We start from the raw sequence: 7279 nt of genomic DNA on the forward strand, positions 1-7279 counted from the left end.
TTGTAACGCATTGCGTTAATTCTATCTTTGATATAAGCGTTTAAAAAACACAGTTGCCAGGATTAAAGCAATTTGCTACTGAGTGGCTTTATTATGGGCAGCTTCCGAATGCTTAGCTTGTCCACGTTACCAAATCAGATTAATCTCAAATCACTTAAAGTGAATTGACACCTTGAAAAAATAAATGTGCCTTTAGAAAGATGGCCCCTTCTTTATCATTGCTATCATAAATGCAAGAAAGATTGTAATCCTCATGCTCTGCTTTGTGTTTGATTCCCAGCATATGAAGGCCTGATGCTCCTGTCACGTGTGCTAGAAAATTCATGGAATCAGACTAGTGTGTCCGTATCAGAATGAGGGAACCAAGGTAGGAGAAAGTCTCTGTCTCTCTCTGGTAACTTTTGTCTATTTATTTATTTCTAACCCCTCTGTGTTGCTCAAATGTGCTTCCTCAATTGGGTAAGTGAGGTGTGCTTACTGAGGAATTTGGGACGTTCAGTAATTTTTCCAGTTGGGGTAGATGAACTGTAAAAAAGAGTCTCTGAGCCATTTTTGTGGTTTCCTGAAAGTTTCAGAGATTAGTCACAGTGCATATTTGTATTTTCCTGTGACGTAAATTGAGATCCTGCTAATATCATGTCCACTGTAGTTATGTCAGTGTAATGCTGACAGGTTTTTCTGTGTCTCTTCAAGCGCAGGCTAGGTTTGACGGCCTTGTGGCTTAGGATTGCTGTTTATGTGAGTTTCTGCTTCGGGACTGCAAAAATGGCTTCTTTGAAACTGAGGCAGAAGAGCTCATGATCTTTGTGAGGTTTGCAGGAGTTGAGCAGCTTGAACTATTCTTTGCCCTGTCCCTGCAGTGTACTCTGAGCCTGGAGAGCTGAGAAAGCGCAGATTAGAATAAGTCATGCAGGCTTTTAACCAGCTAAAGTCTTCTTGTGCCAAATAAGTGGCTGCTGATTTAAATCAATTTTATAGTGCAGTTATGTCACAGGAGAACTTGGAGGAGTTTAAGTAGAAACAAAAGTTTGGCACAGATTTTTACACAAATAAATCTCTGCATTTAACATATAAAGGCAATATGTAAGATAAGTATTCCCATGAGGTGCACTTTTTTATTGTGTTCCCTCTGCTACCTGGCTTTTTTGGTGATCCCACAGAAGTCTCCTCTCTTTTGCAGGATGCAATTCAGCAATGACTGTGCTGGTTGTACGTTGATACAACCGAGGCTTTGGTCACCCACTGCTATGGAAGGCCTTCTTTCACGGCTGAGTTCTTGCACTGGTGGAAAGGCACATGTGAATCTGTGTGGTCTGATGGCTGACTGAAGTTCATACACTTTTTGGTGGCGTTCCTCCGTTTCCCTCAAGCTCACTGTTCCTATTGCAAAGATAGTGACATAAAGGAATTCTTCCGGAAATAATTTAAGAGCAGTTCTAATAAATCAATGATATGCTAACATGGTAAGGGGCTATTATTTGTTTATGTAAAAAGCCAGATTTTGTGAATTTTCTGCTGAATGTTTGTATTCTGCTGGAAAGCTTGCTTCAGAGTTGCCTTTTCTTCAGGACCTCCAGCTTGTTAGGTTGAAACAAAATGGCAGGCTACTCCATTATTTCTGGTTAGTAATTGCTCTGAATTAACAGGCTGTGTGCATGAAACCTCTGGTGCTAACCATTTCAGACTGAAGATAAAAGATAAATGGGAGGTAGGATTGTTGATACGTTTGTTCTATATATACCTTGGCTGGTCTTTACACACACACACCCCCGCGTATATATAAATAAATATAGAATCTATAACAGCGTAATACACATTTACAGTGACTAACACACTTTTTTTTTCTTTTATAAAAGCCCAGAGTATGTTGGAAATCTGAGAATGGTTTAGGCTGAAAAATTACTTCTGATGGAATCTCCACTGAGCTTGAAAGACTGTTTGTTGAAATACTGGCCATTAATATCCTGTCTAGGATTACTGAGGGATGGATTATATTGATCCCATAGCTTCCTTGCTAAAAGTAAAGGTTTTTTACATGTCTCTGTTAGAACCAGTGTACTGTGACCACTTCTCTATTATGAATGCTATGCAACTGCACCTTGCCATGAGGTATGTGATTCAGTATTTTTTTGCATTATCTTCAGTCAACACTAATTTAGTGCAATTACAATGCTCATTTCCTGTAAAATAGCAGATATCTGAATAATGGACCTGAATTTCCATTAGAATGAGGTCATAAAGCTTGAAAGCATTAATAGCAGAGCAAGTGATAGAACTGCATCAGATAGAATAACCTCATTCTCCAGAATACTGAGCAACCACCAACTAATGTGAATAAGAAAGTTAGTTCTGCTGTGACAGGAGGTCATTCCATCATGATGTTTATTATACCTTTTCTGCAGATTCTATGTCACCTACCCTCGTATTTTGTCTGCCAGTTCTCATATTGTTGCAGTTGTCAGTCACAGGCCTCAGTAGGCGTGACATTGAGCAATGCGATAAAGCTCAGTTTTGTCCCCAAACCTCCCTAGAGATCAGCTAAAGTGGAATGAGAAGTTTTGACTGGCTTCTTGCTGAGAGAGGGAACAGCTGCAGAGTCCACATCTGATATTCTCCAAAACTTAGGCCAGTTCCAAATTTGCCTTGGGATGAGGCTCCCTTCAAATATTTCTGGCTTTTTTTTTTTTTCAAGTCAGTGAGAACCAGTAACAGCCATGGGAACATCCTTGTAGTTAGACTGGTGCAAGTGCAGAAGAAATGATTTAGTTTCAGGACTGGCCACTAGACTCATGCAGTTGTCTACAGCATTTTGTGAGACTTAGTGCATGAGATGTCTGTAATTGCTCATGTTTAATGGCTCTGTTTTTGACTGCCTGAACAGCCTTTGCTTTTTTTAAAACAAAGAGAGGCAAAAGTGGGATTTTATTTGCATGCATGGGTATAACAGCAGGAGAGGAGTTAGTAAACAGAGTAAGTTTCTGTCTATTTAAAAGATTTTAACTATGTGAATAATTGTTAGAAACAATTATTGTAACAGCGCAAACATTTGCTGATTCCTTATAATGAAATTGTAGTTATAAATAAGAGTTATAATGAATTACGAAAGAAATCTGAGACTCAAGAAAGAAATTTTTGAAACAATAAGGAGCAAAAGAAAATGTGACAGTCATGAGCACTGCATTATTTGCAAAAATGTACTTTCTGTGCATTTATAATTGTTTTATTATTACATTAATAATGTTCAAATAGAACTAGTCTCCTTTTCTACTATAAAACTTTCTTTTAATTTGGCTGGTTGAAACAGCTGCTCTTTTTTGCAGTGGTAGAGCAAAACCTATTGAAGAGGAAGAAAGTTTCCTCCTTTGAGTTGGGTTTTGCTATTATCAAGTGTGGTTTCCATTCTTGAGCTGTCTTTTATCAGCCCTGCTGCTGGGTTGTGCCACAAACAATCCTAAGTCTTTCCATAGCTGTTTTCAGAATGTGTTGTAGCTTAAAAGCTGGCTGTTGTGCTTTAATAGTCAAATAAGTTACTTGAAGTGGACTCCTAGGCAGTAAATCTGAATAGACACGTAATTTCAGGTTGCTGATAATTACAAAGTGTAGGTGAAAAGTGATGATTAGTGATTAGTTATTTGCACTTCAGAGTTTCAAAACGCTATGTGGAAAAGGGGAAAAAATAAGCTGGTCATGCAGTAGTTAGGCTACGTAACAGGAGTTCTGAGTGGGGAGCAAGTGTACTAATGCCCAAGAAAGGACTGCTGACAGCCAATATTGAAATTAGACCCTAAGCCTTTGAGTGTTTTTTGTACAGCTGGAATAAGTTCTGTCCTAAGTGAATGATTTCTCTGCTGCAATTTATTTGTGTTCCAAAGATGATCAGATAAGGAAAAAAAAATTAAGTGATGCATAAACAAATCTTGGTATGTTATGTGGAACGGATGCCTGTAGATTCAAGAGTAAGTTAAGAGCAAAGTTTATCTTAATGATTTGAAAATAAGGCAATAGGTATTATGTGGCTCACTTCGAAGTGCCTTGAAAGAAATCCTTTTCACAGAAAACCTTTTCATACAGGCTTGTAAATTGTGAGCCTAGAGCCCTCTAGTGTTAGCGTTGTGTCACATACATTATCTACACTAGTATACATTAATTATCTACACTAGTATATCTACACATATATCTACCGTGTGTGTCCAGCACAGTATTCTGACCTGTGTCAATAAAGAGCCACCAAGCCAATCACTTTCTTCCACCTAGTTATTTATTGACTTTATTATTTATCTACGGTTTAAAATAATGGCAATTTATTTTTGAGAGAGATAACTGATGTCATTCAACTCAGTTTTTAGAAAGGTTTACTTTGGTGCTATTGCCCAATCTGTGTCAGTGATTGAGCAAAGACAGGTCCTATGTAAAGGAAAATTTAGGAAGCCTGTAAGGCTGGTCTACTACATCCACTGTAGCTCTCTGTTTTTCACTTACTCAGTGTCTTGTTTCAGGCAGTCCCTGCAAGTCCTTCTACTTGATCATTCAAGCCCAAAGCATGTTGTCACCTGCTCTCCTTCTCTTGAACTGAGGATTCCCATTTGCTCTTTGTCAGCACTGGGACTGTATCTGTGATACAGATCCTTCCTTCTTCAGAACCAGTACGTCCTCAGCTACAGGTTCTGTGTGCCTCCATGGTTTTCCTTGGCTTATGTTTCCCTTCCTTGTTTCCTTGCCTTCTTGTCTCCACATACCAGGACCAAAGTCTGACCATTCCTTTGCTTCTCTTTTTTTTTTTTTTTTTCCTTCTTATGCCACCAAATTCTAGGTTGGTTTTGGCCTCTGATGTCCTTGTCGTTATCACCTCTCAGTCTTCCCATGTGCCACGTATTATGTGTCTCTCATTCCCTTTGTCCTCATCATATTAGTTTTTCCTCTTTCAGTGAGTTGTATAAAGTGGCTGGTGGCACAGACTGAATGCACAAAGATTTTTCCAGGGAAGAGGGTAGCTGCTGGGATGCTGAGATACAGAGTTTGCATGGAAAAACAACTAATGATCTTGAAGCAAGATGCAGGGAATCTGTTATTTCAGTGGGTTAACTGTGGACAAGGAGCTGTTGTGGACCAAAGAAGTGCATAATGATTGATTTTATACTATAGACAATCTCTTTTCCCTCCTGCAGAATGAGTGGGAGAAGAATAGTTTCCTAGCTTACCTGGGAAGGCCAGAGAATCTGTCACTTGCTGAACCGGTCATGAATTCAGTAATAGTGCTGCGTGGGGAAGCCTGGTGGGTTAGGTAGAAATGAGGGAACCGAGCAGTATGCCCACTGGGGCCTCATTGGGAAGCAGAAGAGCCTAAGGACTGGAAAAACCAGACAGTGAAGTAACAATTTGTCAACAGGAAGCTGGGAGGGGGTAGGGATTTTTGCAGCAGGAGATACGATGTTACTAGCAATCCTCAGGGAGAACTCAGTGCTCACCTTTGAGTGGGGGAGTGTATGGGTTGTTATTATTCTGTGAAAGAAAAACGGGTGAGAAAGCAGCCTAAGCTGCTGCAGGGCACCTGCAGAAAGCCTATATTGTTATCCTGTTACTTACTCTACTGAGCTGTCCAAACTGTAGGCTAGGAGAAAGATCATCACCTTTAATTTTTTACTGTTCCCCCTACCGATCCTAGAGCAGTCATTTGTAAGTTGTGTAAAACATGTTGCTTGGTGTTATACAATCTACAGTCAGATCTCTGGTGGCTGGTTCAAAGTATAGTGTAACTAAAGCTGCATAGTAACCTGTCAAAACTTGTAGATTTACCACAGCACAATTTCAGGTTTGAGATTTATGTATGTTGCAGTGGGCTCTAAAATATGAAACTAACTGGATTTGAATACTTTGGATAGTTTCTGTCTGTCAGGTAAAGAATTTTGAGAGCTACAAAATACGTACAGACTCAAAGATGTGCATGCTTACTGGAAGCTCACTAATTGATAGCATCTGAAGTGATGGGGTTGAAACACTTTCAGTATTTGCTTTTGAGTGCCTTTCATTCAAAGCAGTATCAAAGCTCTATGGGTGGCTAGGTACCACAGTCTAGATTGACTTTTGACCTGGAGCTGTTGAGAAATGGCTGTAGTCAGATGGGAAGCAAGTATTTTACAGGGCTAACAACTCTCATGTGAGGGATTCAGTGAGAAGTCAAAGGAGACATGCTGTAAAATGCTTAAAATTTATTAATCATCATTACTTTTTTTCATAAGGAACAAAAATAAAACAATATTCCAAAACAAAACAGAAGAAGAAAATACACCACACCCAGGTAACACGACTAAGACTAAGAAATGGGATAACATTAATTCTGAAAGAAAAGACCCAATAAATCAGTTTTCCAAAAACAAAATAAATAGCAATGGTTCAACTTTTAAATGCTTCCTAGGAAAGAATTTACATATATTATTATTATTAATTATTATTATTATTAACTTTTGTTTACAAAAATCCTTCATATGCCCCTGTTGGCAAAAATATATATATATATATTTCTTCTGTAAACAGTTAACCACAAACAAAAAAAAAATCCATATTTTCATACAGTTACTATGCTGATGGTGTTATGTAAACAAAGAGTAGTGTACAGCAGCTTCTCATGATAGGATTTCTTTCTTTTTCTCACAAGACTATATAGGGAAATATGTCCATCATAAATTGTCCAAAATATTGAAGTTTATAGTTTTGAGAAGGTATGTCTTTCTGCAGTCTAAGTTTTCCTTAATGCAAAAAGAAAAATAAAGAAACAGAGAGGTACAGTTTTCCTTGGGTTTTATTTGTTTGTTTTCTGCACTTTAGCTTTTGATTTGTCTCAATGAGCTGGAATGAAAATGTTACAAAAAAGGTCAGTCTACGTCAATGGGAATATTAGATATTGTCAAGTGTCTATATTATGCCACCCCAGGCAAGCTTCAAGCCAGAAAAGAATGTTGTTCTCCTAATACACTTTGTGCAAGTGTAAATCCAGCTCTCAGTCTTACGGTACAGCACTTCTCAAAAGACAAACTAACAGAAAACGTCAAAATGACCTTATGCTGTACCTCTCAAGGTGTAAAAGAAAAGACATGAAAAACAATGGGAGATATATTGGTAATGAAAACTGAGATAATGTCGTCAGACCTATTGAGTTTGTATGGAGAATCTATCATTTGTTAATCCAAAATTTTAGCTGCTTTTGACACTTCTGTATTTTTTTCAAAGTTTTTTTTTCAGTTGTGTTCCACCCTTGTTTGACTTGTTCTCTCTAGTTCTAATT

This window comes from Nyctibius grandis, chromosome 4, assembly GCF_013368605.1.
Source record: "Nyctibius grandis isolate bNycGra1 chromosome 4, bNycGra1.pri, whole genome shotgun sequence".
Lineage (NCBI taxonomy): Eukaryota > Metazoa > Chordata > Aves > Nyctibiiformes > Nyctibiidae > Nyctibius > Nyctibius grandis.